This window comes from Symphalangus syndactylus, chromosome 8 (genome assembly GCF_028878055.3).
Source record: "Symphalangus syndactylus isolate Jambi chromosome 8, NHGRI_mSymSyn1-v2.1_pri, whole genome shotgun sequence".
In the NCBI taxonomy this organism is placed as follows: Eukaryota; Metazoa; Chordata; class Mammalia; order Primates; family Hylobatidae; genus Symphalangus; species Symphalangus syndactylus.
In genome coordinates, this window is record NC_072430.2 from 12,745,120 (window position 1) to 12,760,063 (window position 14,944).

Genomic DNA, 14,944 nt, shown 5'->3' on the forward strand with positions numbered 1-14,944 from the left:
GAATGACTACTGGGTATATAATGAAATGAACGCAGAAATAAAGATGGTCTTTGAAACCAATGAGAACAAAAACACAACATTCCAGAATCTCTGGGACACATTCAAAGCAGTGTGTAGAGGGAAATTTATAGCACTAAACGCCCACAAGAGAAAGCAGGAAAGATCTAAAATTGACACCCTAACATCACAATTAAAAGATCCAGAGAAGCAAGAGCAAACACATTCAAAAGCTAGCAGAAGGCAAGAAATAACTAAGATCAGAGCAGAACTGAAGGAGATAGAGACACAAAAAAACCTTCAAAAAATCAATGAATCTAGGAACTGGTTTTTTTGAAAAGATCAACAAAATTGATAGACTGCTAGCAAGACTAATAAAGAAGAAAAGTGAGAAGAATCAAATAGATGCAATAAAAAATGATAAAGGGGATATCACCACTGATCCCACAGAAATGCAAACTACCATCAGAAAATACTGTAAACACCTCTATGCAAATAAACTAGAAAATCTAGAAGAAATGGATAAATTCCTGGGCACATACACCCTCCCAAGACTAAACCAGGAAGAAGTTGAATCCCTAAATAGACCAATAACAGGCTCTGAAATTGAGGCAATAATTAATAGCCTACCACCCAAAAAAATGTCCAGGACCGGACGAATTCACAATCAAATTCTACCAGAGGTACAAGGAGGAGCTGGTACCATTCCGTCTGAAACTATTCCAATCAATAGAAAAAGAGGGAATCCTCCCTAACTTATTTTATGAGGCCAGCATCATCCTGATACCAAAGCCTGGCAGAGACACAACAAAAAAAGAGAATTTTAGACCAATATCCCTGATGAACATTGATGCAAAAATCCTCAGTAAAATACTGGCAAACCGAATCCAGCAGCACATCAAAAAGCTTATCCACCATGATAAGTGGGCTTCATCCCTGGGATGCAAGGCTGGTTCAACATACACAGATCAATAAATGTAATCCAGCATATAAACAAAACTAAAGACAAAAACCACATGATTATCTCAATAGATGCAGAAAAGGCCTTTGACAAAATTCAACAACCCTTCATGCTAAAAACTCTCAATAAATTAGGTGTTGATGGGACGTATCTCAAAATAATAAGAGATATTTATGACAAACCCATAGCCAATATCATACTGAATGGGCAAAAACTGGAAGCATTCCCTTTGAAAACTGGCACAAGACAGGGATGCCCTCTCTCACCACTCCTATTCAACATAGTGTTGGAAGTTCTGGCCAGGGCAATCAGGCAGGAGAAAGAAATAAAGGATATTCAATTAGGAAAAGAGGAAGCCAAATTGTCCCTGTTTGCAGATGACATGATTGTATGTTTAGAAAACCCCATCGTCTCAGCCCAAAATCTCCTTAAGCTGATAAGCAACTTCAGCAAAGTCTCAGGATACAAAATCAATGTACAAAAATCACAAGCATTCCTATACATCAATAACAGACAAACAGAGAGCCAAATCATGAGAGAACTCCCATTCACAATTGCTTCAAAGAGAATAAAATACCTAGGAATCCAACTTACAAGGGATATGAAGGACCTCTTCAAGGAGAACTACAAACCACTGCTCAATGAAATAAAAGAGGACACAAACAAATGGAAGAACATTCCATGCTCCTGGATAGGAGGAATCAATATCGTGAAAATGGCCATACTGCCCAAGGTAATTTATAGATTCAATGCCATCCCCAACAAGCTACCAATGACTTTCTTCACAGAATTGGAAAAAACTACTTTAAAGTTCATATGGAACCAAAAAAGAGCCTGCATTGCCAAGACAATCCTAAGCCAAAAGAACAAAGCTGGAGGCATCACGCTACCTGACTTCAAACTATACTACAAGGCTACAGTAACCAAAACAGCATGGTACTGGTACCAAAACAGAGATATAGACCAATGGAACAGAACAGAAATAATACCACACGTTTGCAACCATCTGATCTTTGACAAACCTGACAAAAACAAGAAATGGGGAAAGGATTCCCTATTTAATAAATGGTGCTGAGAAAACTGGCTAGCCATATGTAGAAAGCTGAAACTGGATCCCTTCCTTACACTTTATACAAAAATTAATTCAAGATAGATTAAAGACTTAAATGTTAGACCTAAAACCATAAAAACCCTAGAAGAAAACCTAGGCAATACCATTCAGGACATAGGTATAGGCAAGGACTTCATGTCTAAAACACCAAAAGCAATGGCAACAAAAGCCAAAATTGACAAATGGGATCTAATTAAACTAAAGAGCTTCTGCACATCAAAAGAAACTACCATTAGAGTGAACAGACAACATACAGAATGGGAGACAATTTTTGCAATCTACCCATCTGACAAAGGGCTAATATCAGAACTGAAACAAATTTACAAGAAAAAATCAAACAATCCCATCAGAAAGTGGGCAAAGGATATGAACAGACACTTCTTAAAAGAAGACATTTATGCAGCCAACAAACACTTGAAAAAATGCTCATCATCACTGGCCATCAGAGAAATGCAAATCAAAACCACAATGAGATACCATCTCACACCAGTTAGAATGGCAATCATTAAAAAGTCAAGAAACAACAGGTGCTGGAGAGGATGTGGAGAAATAGGAACACTTTTACACTATTGGTGGGATGGTAAACTAGTTCAACCATTGTGGAAGACAGTGTGGCGATTCCTCAGGGATCTAGAACTAGAAATACCATTTGACCCAGCCATCCCATTACTGGGTATATACCCAAGGGATTATAAATCATGCTGCTATAAAGACACATGCACACATATGTTTATTGTGGCACTATTCACAATAGCAAAGACTTGGAACCAACCCAAATGCCCATCAATGATAGACTGGATTAAGAAAATGTGGCACATACACCACGGAATACTAAGCAGCCATAAAAAAGGATGAGTTCATATTCTTTGTAGGGACATGGATGAAGCTGGAAACCATCATTCTCAGCAAACTATCGCAAGGACAGAAAATCAAACACCACATGTTCTCACTCATAGGTGGGAACTGAACAATGAGAACCCTTGGACAGAGGGCGGGGAACATCGCACATTGGGGCCTGTTGTGGGGTAGGGGGAGGGGGGAGGGATATCATTAGGAGATATACCTAATGTAAATGACGAGTTAATGGGTGCAGCACACCAACATGGCACATGTATACATATGTAACAAACCTGCACGTTGTGCACATGTACCCTAAAACTTAAAGTATAATAAAAATAAAAATAGAAAAGTTTCATATGGTTCACTTTATCATTCTTTTTGGTAGTTAGCGTTTTTGTGTTTTCTTTTTTCCCCTTTTATGTTTAGTTGACATGTAATAATTGTACGTTATTTATGGGATACAGAGTGATATTTTAATACATGTATACAATGTGTAATGATCAAATCAGGGTAATTAGCATATCCATTACCTCAAACATTTAGCATTTTGTTTTTGTGTTTCCTATTCAAGAAATATTTGCCTACCCTAAGGTCACAACAAGGTACCCCTGTGTTTTCCTCTAAAAGTTTTTGTTTGGCCATTCACATTTAGATCTGCCATCCATCCGAAATTTATTTTTTATATGGTATAAGGTTAGAGTCAAAATATATTTTTAAAAGTATGAAAATTCTATTGACCTAGCACCCTATGTTGAAAAGGCTACCTTTTTTCTACTCAGTGAACTTTTACTTTTCCCACCATTCAGGTGATTTTATACCTTTATGTCTTTTTCTGGACTCTAATTTATTACAGTGGTAAATCAATCCACTCTCATGCCAAACACTGGCCATTTTATCTGCTGACAACGCAGGTTATGACATCTGGTAGAGCAAATCCTTCAGTTTTGTTCTTCGTGATTAATGCAACCTTATCAATTTATGAAAAAAAGCTTGGATTTTGACCAGAATTTATATTGATTGTAAATTATTTTCAGAATTCACATTTACTCTTCTGATCTATGAACATAATATAATTTCCCATTTATTTATGTCTTTGTTAATTTCTTTCAAAACTATTTTGTAATTTCCAAGGCTGGGTGCTGTGGTTCACGCCTGTAGTCCCAGCACCTTGGCCAAGGCAGGAGGACCACTTGAGCTCAGGAGTTCGAGACCAACCTGGGAAATATGAAGAGACCCTTTCTCTGCAACAAATAAAAAAAAATTAGCAGGACGTGGTGGCGCACACCTATTGTCTCAGCTACTCAGGAGGCTGAGGTGGGCAAATCTCTTGAGTCTGGGAGGTCGAAGCTGTAGTAAGCTGTGACTGGGCCACTGTACTCCAGCCTGGGTGACAAAGCGAGATCCTGTCTCAAAAAAAAAAATCTATTTTGTAATTTTCAGTGTAGAGGTCTTATGCATCTCTGGTTACATTTACTCATAGATGTTAGATTTTTTTAATGCTATTGTAAATAGTGGGCTTTAATTTTTAATTTTCCAACTTTTGTTACAATACATAAAAATTCAACTAGTGACTGTTAAATTTACTTCTTAATTTAAAAAGTTTATCATTAGTTTGGCTTTTCGATGTACTAGTCATGGCATCTGCAAAATATGTCAATTTGATTTTTTTATTTCCTATATTTTAATTTATTTTTCTTGCTTGAATGCAGTTGCTGCAAACTACACTATTATGTGGAAGAGAAATAAATATTGATAGTGGACATTCTTGCCCCATTCCTGCTGTCATGATATTTACTGTATAATTTTAGTGTATTCTCTTATCAGTTTAAGGAAGATCAATGACATCTATTCCAAATTGCTAAGAATTTTTTCATGAAATTGGATTTTATAATTTATAATTTATAAAATCCAGGATTTATATCCATCCCTGGATTTATTGGGATGGACTTATAATGTCTCTGTTTTATATAATTTGAATTACATTGACTAATTTTGCATTCATATATTAAACCCTCCTCTATGGTTCCAATATACTATTATTTTTATGTATCACTTGATTCAATTTGCCTATGTTTCCCTGTGAATGTTCACGAAGGACATTGGCCTATTATTCTCCTTTCTTCTTGTGTCTGTGTGAGGCTTTCATATCAAGGTTATACTGGCCTCATAAAATGGATTAGGACACGTTCTTTCATTTTTTATTCCATAAAATGGTTTGTGTAGGATCAGTGTTATTTCTTCCCTAAATGTTTGGAAAAATACACTGATATAATTTGAGAGTTGAGTTTTACTGATGAGAAACATTTTACTAGTGGATACAATTTATTTAAGAAATATCAAACTATTCACATTAAATATTGTCTGTCACTTTTGATAAATTGTGTTTTTGGGAGAAAGAGGTTTACCCGTTTAATCTAAATTGTCAAATATATTTACTTAAAATTTTTATAATATCCTCTCATTATTTTGTTAATGCCTTTTTAGTCCTGATATTATTTATTGTGTTTTTCTTTTATTTTTTCAGACAGAGTCTCACTCTGTTACCCAGGCTGGAGTGCAATGGCGCAGTCTTGGCTCACTGCAACCTCCGCCTCCCAGGTTCAAGTGATTCTCCCACCTCAGCCTCCAAAGTAGCTGGGACTACAGGCACATGCCACCACACCCGGCTAATTTTTTTTTATTTTTAGTAGGGATGGGGTTTCACTATGTTGGCCAGGCTGGTCTCAAACTCCTGACCTTGTGATCCGCCCGCCTCAGCCTCCCAAAGTGCTGGGATTACAGGCATGAGCCATCGTGCCTGGCTGTGTTTTCTCTCTTTTATTCCCCTTGATCACTTTTATTAGGGATACATCCATTTTATTAATCTTTTTAAAGAACCAAATTTGGCTTGTGAATTTCCAAAAATGTACATCTGTTTTCCATTTCATTGGGTTTTTTGTCATATGTTTATTATTTTCTTCTTTCCGCTCTTACTAGGTTAGCTCTTCTCAGCTTCTAGAGATAGAAGCTTAGATCATTTATTTTCAGCCTTCTTCTTTTTAACTATATGCATATTAGGCTATAAATTTCCCTCTAAGCACTGCTTTAACTGCACCTGTCAATTTCAATATGCTGTATCTCCATTATCCAAGAGTCCACGGTATTTTCTAATTTCCTTTGTGATTTCTTCTGTGGCCTATGATTTAGAGGCATATGGCTTAATTCCCAAGCACTTGGAGATTTTCTAGTTGTATTTATGTTTTCATATCCAGCTTAATTCCATGGTGGACAGAGAACAAACTCTGAATGATTTCAATCCTGTGAAATGTGTTGAGACTTGCTCCACGATCCAGCACACGACAATCTTGGTGAATGTCCTGTGTACTAATGAAGAGAGCGTGGGTTCTGCTGTTGCCAGTGCAGCGGTCTGAATCACTTGTCGATTAGGTCAGGTTTGTCAACTGTGATATTTAGAACTTCCATATCCTTACCGATATTTCTGTCTGCTTATTAAATCAGCCATTGAGGCATTGAGAGGCAGGTTAAAGTCTCTCTGTATGAACATGGATTTCTCTCAAGTTTGGTCAATTTTTGTTTCACATAATGTATGCATTGATGCTTACTTGGGGCTGTGATAGCTTCCTGGAGTGTTGATTCTTTCTGTACATGCCCATGTCGGTCTGGAGCAAAGCACCTCACCTTCACACCTGCTCTGTCTGACATTTCTATCACTCTACTTGCTTTCTTCTGGTTGGTGTTTACATATTCTACCTTTCCCATTTATTTTCCTTTCAACCCGTTTTGTGCCCTTGAGGACTAAGCTCTGATTTTTTTAACTTGCCCAAATTCCTATCTATCTAAGGGGTCTGGGGAGTCATGCCCTACAAACCATAAATTCTCATCAGATGGAATGTATTTAACCGTATATATCGTGACTTACTTTCCAATCTGACTCTGGCATAACATTACATGACAAAGAAGAAAATCAAAATATTTTACCCTAAAACGTGTTTGTTTGCCGTATTTTGAAATGGCCCTGCAAAGTCGTCCTTGGTGGGGGTAAAATTTGCATCAGTAAAGAATCTCTATTAACATAGCTAGATCTTTTTCTTCCAGGCCCTCCCAATCCTGAAGAGATTAACTGAGAGTCTAGCACCCTTTAAAGGCAAATAGGAAAGATTTTTCATCTATTGTCTCTAAGGGCAGCCTCTATAAGACTTCAAAAGAACCTTGGTCTCCACGATCCTTTATCTTAACCTGAACATTTCCGTTTAATCCCAGGTCTTTAGACAAACGCAAGCAACTGTCAACTAGAAAATGTTTAAATTTACCTATAGCCTGCGCCCTCCACCCTTCCCCCCACTTTGAGTTCTCCCGCCTTTCTGGACCAAACCAATGTATTTCTTAAATGTATTTGATTGATGTCTCATGCCTCCCTAAAATGTATAAAACCGAACTGTGCCCCAGCCACCTTGGGCACATGCTCTTAGGACCTCCTGAGGGCTGTGTCATGGGCCATGGTCACTCATATTTGGCTCAGAATAAATCTCTTCAAATATTTTACAGAGTTTGACTCTTCTAATTGACACCCTTATATAAGTATATAAGGAGTGTATTAGTCTGTTCTCCTGCTGCTAATAAAGACATACCCGAGGCTGGGTAATTTATAAAGGAAAGAGGTTTAATGGACTCACAGCTCCACATGGCTGAGGAGGCTTCACAGTCATGGTGGAAAGCGAATGAGGAGCAAAGTAACGTCTTACATAGCAGCAGGCAAGAGAGTCTGTGCAGGGGAGCTCCCATTTATAAAACCATCAGATCTCATGAGACTTATTCACCAACATGAGAACAGTATGGGGCAAACTCCCTCATGATTCAAGTGTCTCCACCGGACCCTGCCCTTGACACATGGGAATTATTACAATTTAAGGTGAGATTTGGGTAGGGACACAGCCAAACCATATCAAGGAGTGTGTCTTTTAAGTGCCTTACAACTGGGTTTTATTTTTTGCATGCCATCTGACATTATTAGCCTTTTCCTCAAGGTATTTCACCCATTCTCTTTAACACAATTTCTCTGTGTTTGGTTTGCTGTCACCTTGCTACTTGTTTTCTGTTTGACTCATTTGCTTCGTGTTCCACTTCTTGCCTTCTTTCAGATGAATGAACTCTTCCTATTATTCCTTTCCCCCCTCTCAACTTGCTAGGTATACATTCTTTACTATTTTTCACAGTTATCCTAGAGATTTCAGCATTCATCCATGACTAGTATATAAGGGTTCAACGTGAATGGACACTTTGCCCATTTCCTGCTCTGCCAGAACTGAGGTGCCAGAGCTCCAGCTACCGCCAGCCTGTGCATCAGCCTCCCACTGCATTTAAATGTACTCATCACTGCTACTGTCGCACACAGTGGATGTCTATTTATATTTACACCAGGATTTACATCCCCCCGCCTTCTCATTCTTTCTATTTCCATGTTTCTGTCTGAGTTATTTTCCTTCCATAGGAAGTGCTCATTTTAGAATGTCTTTCATTCAAGCCTGTGGTGCTGAATTCTCAGTATTTCTGCTGAAATGTCTTCATTTCTGAGGCGTACGTTCCCCAATATAGACTCCTGAGTTGCGCTTCTCTTTTATTCCAGCGTGTTAGAACTGTCATCCCACTGTCTCTGGGTGTCTGTTTTGGTGAGGACTCAGCTCTCCATGTTATTTTTTGCTTTTGTGATGACAGCACATCATTTTTCTCCAGCCACTCTTAAAGTTTTCTCTTTTTCCTTTTCCAGTTTTTCCCCCACATGTCAAAGTGTGGTTTCCTTTGTACTTATCTTGCTTGGTGCTTGCAGAACTCGCTAAATCTGTGGACTGATGCCTTTCCTTCGTTTTGGAATGTTCTTAATCCCTTTTTCTTCAAATGTGCCTTCTCTCCTTTCTCCCTCTCTCTCCTTTTAGGGGTACAACTGCATATAGAATGGACATTTTTACTGGGTGTCATGTGTCTTTTCTTCTGTTCATTTGTGTGCTTTAGTTTAGATTTTTTTTAATTCACTGTTCATTTCGTTCTTTAACCCAGAGTTCTGCTATATCTAAAGTGCAGCTAGATCTAGCCATGGAGTTCTTAATTTCAGATATTGTGATTTTTGGCTTTAGAATTTCCATTTAGTTATTTTTATGGATTCAGTTTCTTTGGTAAAATTATTTTCCATTGTCATTTATTTTCCATATCTTTTCCTTTATTTTTTTTGCATGTTTTCATCCTGGTTATTTTTAGGTCCTTATTTGTTACTCCACTACCTCACTGCTGATTCTGTTCTTGGTGTGTGTTTTCCTTCTTGGTTTTTAGCCATGTCTTTTGGCATGCCTAGCAATTTTTTTTATTGGTTGTGGGACATGGTGTATAAACAGAAACTATACCAGGAACACATGATGTCCTACATCAGGAAATATTCACCCATTCCTCTGGCAGGCAGACAGAGTGGGAAGATGACCCTCCAGATCCAGTGAGTGGCTGAGCACCACAGCTGGGGCCATTCTTGGGCTCACCTCTTCTCTACCACGGAACCCTTCAGTGAGTTCAAATGCGAACTTGGCAGCCTCCCTGGAGCTCCCTGCCCAGGGTCTTTGTCTCTTTGGCACACATGGTGTTCGGGACACTCTGCTCTGCTGTTCAGAGGGTTTCTGCTTAGATTTTAGCTTTTCATGCCATGCAGCTTCAGAACTTGGCAAATGTCAAGTGACTGTGTGCCTGAGCTCTTTAAGTCTCCACCCCTGTCTCTCCAGCCCAAATGATACTATAAGCTCTTCTTGCTTTCCTGTCCCCAGCACTGTTCCTCTGGCTGGGCCATGCCTGGATCCTCAGCCTCCAGCCATGTGAGGTTGGCAAAGGCCCCAGGAAAGTGTGGCTGTGATCATCACCTTACCTCTCAGAGGTCCCTGCTCTCTGAACTTTAGTCCCCCTAGTCTCATCGCTTCCACAGCTCTCCGACACCTTTAAACAGATTGATTTTGCGTGTTGTCTAGCTCTTCTGTGTGTTCTCAGTGGGCAATGTGAGTTAGCTGCTCAGAGGAGAATCGCATTGGGTGTTTTTAAAGGTGTTTGCTAAGAAGTAGATTTGCTGGGTCACACTTTATAAGCATCTAGACTTTTACAAGGAACTACCCAGTTGTCTTCTGTATCCATCATGAAGGGCTGGGTGATGCTGTGGTGACAAATGACCCCCAAGCCCCAGTGATCACAACAGCAAGGACATTTTTTCACCCTTGCTTCATGTCCTTGTGGTTGGCTGTGCTTCTGCACCACGCAGTCCTCACTCCAGAACCCCGGAAGATGCAGGGCGCTCTCTCTGGGCCACTGTTGGTCACTGTGACAGGGAGAAAGGCAAGCACAGTGGACCACATGCTGGCTTCTCTGTAACGAGGTGACACTTGCCATCCTGCTCAGCCATCACTGATTAGAGCAAGTCATGGTCACATGGCTGGGGGAAGGCCTGTGATGAGCATCAAAGAGAGGAGTATGTTTTCTACATATCTTCACCAAATTTGATAACTGGAATACTTTTAATATTGCCAATCTGATAGTTGAACAACAGCTCATTTCTTAAAAATTTGCATTTCCCTAATGAATGAGATAAACAGACTTTTCACATGTTTCTTATATTCTGTGGGTTCATGGGGGAAAAGCAGTATTTCATGACAGGGAGGGGTAAAGTGTGACATATACAATACTTATCGAATCTCCATTACAAATTATATGATTCACATCCTTGATAGTCTTATTTATTTTGTACACTTGATTTGACAGGAATCAACAGTGCCGTGTCGAATTTCTCATTACAGCTGGGTCTCTTGTCTATTTACCTAATATATCTAACAGGTTTTCTTGATGTATTTTGGTATTCGATGTTGGGCACATAAACATCTAACATGTGTATCAGCTGTGTATTAGATGTCACAGCTTTATGGGGTATAATAACTCTTATTAATATAAATTGGTCTCTTTGTCCTTCTTAATGATTTGTGCTTTATTTTCCACTGATACTAATATTGTCACTCCTCGGCACTTTTTGTCAACATTTGCCTCTTCAAATGCCTACATCAGTCCTTTATTTTTAAGCCGTACATCAAAATGTATTAAGTGTCCCTCGTAAATAACACACAATTGAGCTTTGTTTCTAATGCGATCCAAGTCTTGCCCTCCTGCTGCCATGGAGCAGACCTTGTGCTAAGCCCCTGCTCCCCCGGCATCCTCTTACTTACTCCTCTGGTTTTTACCCTCAATTCATAAACATACTTGAGTCTTTTGCATCTGAAGGAAAAACAAAACCAAAGGCCTTTTGACTCCATGTCCTCTGGTCACTGTTAGCGAATCCTCTCATCTCCGTGCTCGTCCAGGCTGAGTGCTCGCCAGGCTCTCCTTCTTCCTTTCTTATTCGCAGGTGCCTCAGAACTGCCCTGTGTCCCCTCTCTGCTCTGGCATTGCTTGGATGCCCCCATCTGTCCTGCCCTTCCTGGGGCCCCATCACTTTGCTCAGATTCATGGACACAATTGGATGCGATCCTCTAGGGAAGCCATCCCCACCCACATCCCCGGCTCCATGGAAGTTCTGAGCTGCCACCTGCCCGTGGGTCCCATGCGCTATTCACAGCTATGCAACCACACTGGCCCCCAGTGGACCAGAGACTTCTGAATGCAGGACTGAGCTTTTAGTCTCTGTGCCTGCAGCACTGGGTGAGCATGCAGCAGGATGGGCATGTGTGTGAGCAACATTGGGCAGACATGCTGCAAGGTGGGCACGTGTCTGGGCAGCACCAGGTGGGCATGCAGCAGGGTGGGCACATGTCTGAGTTGTACCAGGTGGGCATGCAGCAGGGTGGGAACATGTCTGAGTGTCACCAGGCAGGCATGCAGCAAGGTGGGCACATGTCTGGGCAGCACTAGGTGGGCGTGCTACAAGGTGGGCATATTAGCCTGTTCTCACATTGCTATAAAGAACTCCCCAAGACTGGGTAATTTATAAAGAAAAGAAGTTTAATTGACTCACAATTCTGTAGGCTGTGCAGGAAGCATGGCTGGGGAGGTCTCAGGAAACTTACAATCCTGATGAAAGGCGAAGGGGAAGCAGGCATGTCTTCCATGGCCAGAGAAGGAGGAAGGGTGGGGGGAGATGCTGCATACTTTTAAACAACCAGATCTCCTGAGAACTCACTCACTAGCATGAGAACGGCCCCCACAATCCAATCACCTCCCACCAGGGCCCTCCTGCAACACTGGGGATTACAATTTGACATGAGTTTTGGGCAGGGACACAATCCAAACCCTATTATTCTGCCCCTGGCCCCTCCCAAATCTCATGTCTTTCTCACATTGCAAAATACAATCATCCCTTCTTAACAGTCCCACAAGTCTTAACTCATTTCAATATTAACTCAGAACTCCACAGTCCAAAGTCTCATCTGAGACAAGGCAAGTCCCTACCACCTATGAGCCTGGAAAATCAAAAGCAAGTTAGTTACTTCCAAGATAAAATGAGGGTAATGGCATTGGGTAAATACACCCATTCCAAAAGGGAGAAATCCACCAAAACAAAGGGGTCACAGACCCCATGCAAGTCCAAAATGTAGCAGGGCAGTCATTAAATCTTAAAGATCCAAAATAATGTCTTTTGACTCCATGTCCCACATCCAGACCATGCTGATGCAAGGCGTGGGCTCTCAAGGCCTTGGGCATCTCCAGCCCTGTGGCTCTGCAGGGTACAGCCCCCTTGGCTGCTTTTACAGGCTGCCATTGAGTGCCTGTGGCTTTTCCAGGTGCATGGGGCAAGCTGTCAATAGATCTGCCATTCTGGGGTCTGGAAGACAGTGGCCCTCTTCTCACAGCTCCACCAGGCAGTGCCCCAGTGGGAACTCCGTGTGGGGCCTCCAACCCCACATTTCCCCTCCACACTGCCCTAGCAGAGGTTCTCCATGAGAGTTCTAGGCCTGTTGCAGACTTCTGCTTGGACATCCAGGCATTTCCATACATCTTCTGAAATCTAACCAGAGGCTTCCAAGCCTCAGCTCTTGCCCTCTGTGTACCCACAGGCTTAACACCACATGGAAGCCACCAACCCTGAATAGCTTGCACCTTCTGGAGCCATCACCTAAGACATATCTGGGGCCCTTTAGCCATGGCTAAAGCTGGAGTGGCTAGGATACAGGGAGCAGTGTCCCAAAGTTGCACAGGGCAGTGCAGCCCTAGGCCCAGCCCATGAAACCATTCTTCCCTCCTAGGCCTCCAGGCCCGAGATCGGAGGGGCTGCTGCCAAAATCTCTGAAGTGCCTTTTAGACGTTTTCCCCATTGTCTTGGCTATTGACATTCAGCTCCTTATGCAAATTTCTGCAGCTGGCTTGAATTCCTCCCCAGAAAATGGGTTTCTCTTTTTTTAAATCTTTTGAGGAGTCTCACGCTATCACCCAGGCTGGAGTGCAGTGGTGTGATCTTGGCTCACTGCAATCTCTGCCTCCTGGGTTTAAGCGATTCTCGTGCCTTAGCCACCCAAGTAGCTGGGATTACAGATGTGCACCATCATGCCCAGCTAATTTTTGTATTTTTAGTACAGATGGGGTTTCACCACATTGGCCAGACTGGTTTCAAACTCCTGGCCTCAAGTGATCCACCTGCCGCAGCCTCCCAAAGTGCTGGAATTACAGGCATAAGCTATGGCAACTGACTGGGATTTTCTTTTCTACTACATGGTCAGGCTATAGTTTTTCTAAACTTTTATGCTCTGCTTCCCTTTTATTAATAAATATAAGTTCCAGTTTTAGATAATCTCCTTGCTCATGCATATGACCATATGTTGTTAGAAGTAGCCAGGCCACATCTTGAATGCTTTGCTGCTTAAAAATTTCTTCTGCCAGATACCCTAAATCATCACTCTCATGTTCAAAGTTCCACTGATCCCTAGAGCAGGGTTACAACACCACCAGTCTCTTTGCTAAAGCATAGCAAGAATGACCTTTACTCCAGTTCCCAATAAGTTCCTAATTTCCATATGAGACCTCCTCAGCCTGGACTTAACCATCCATATCACTATCAGCATTTTGGTCACAACCATTCAACAAATCTCTGGGACATTCCAAACTTTCCCTCATCTTCCTGTCTTCTTCTGAGATCTCCAAACTGTTCCACCTTCTGCTCATGACCCAGTTCCAAAGCTGCTTCCACATTTTCAGTTCTCTTCTCTTCTCTTCCTGGTACTTCCTGGTACCAATTTTGGCATTGCTATAAAGAACTACCTGAGTGCTCACTTTGGCAGCACATATACTAAAATTGGAATGGTACAGAGAACATTAGCATGGTCCCTGTTCAACGATGACAAAGAAAAATTAAAAGGAAAAAATTTTTTAAAAAAGAACTACCTGAGACTGGGTCATTTATAAAGAAAAGGAGTTTAATTGATTCACAGTTCTGCAGGCTGTACAGGAAGCATGGCTGGGGGGGCCTCAGGGAACTTACAATCATGGCAGAAGGCAAAGAGGAAGGAGGCACATTTTACATGGCCAGAGAAGGAGGAAGGCTGGGAAGCAGGAGGTGCTACACACTTTAAAATAACCAGATCTCATGAGAACTCACTATCATGAGAATAGCAAAAGGGAAATCTGCTCCCATGATTCAGTCACCTCCCACCAGGCCCTTCCTCCAACACTGGGGATTATAATTCGACATGAGATTTGGGTGGGGACACAAATCCAAAGCATATCAGTGGGGACTTGTGTGGGCAGCACAGGGTGGGTATGGTGCCAGCTGTGCACATGTGTGGGCTTCGCAGCCAGGCATCCTGGGTTTGAATCTTGGCTTCACTGCTTCAGAATTCCAGGACTGGGAGCAAGTGAGGGAAACTGCCCACCTCCTTTCCTTCACCTGTAAATAGGGATATATGTAATTTGCATCATCCTTATGTGAGTGCCTCGTGGGTGGAGTACTGGATGAGGGCCCCCTGCCGTCACTGGTGATGGTTTTGTTATTATTGTTATTGATTTGCTGGTGGCTGGAGGCATTAGGCATACTGCGGACA

At 41.5% G+C, this 14,944-nt stretch overlaps 1 non-coding gene across 1 annotated transcript; it reads left to right on the plus strand.

The window, feature by feature from the left end:
• Positions 1–14,169: 14,169 nt before the first annotated feature.
• Positions 14,170–14,276, plus strand: LOC129488920 (U6 spliceosomal RNA). The gene has a single exon (XR_008659764.1). It is a non-coding gene; the product is annotated as a U6 spliceosomal RNA (small nuclear RNA).
• Positions 14,277–14,944: the final 668 nt, after the last annotated feature.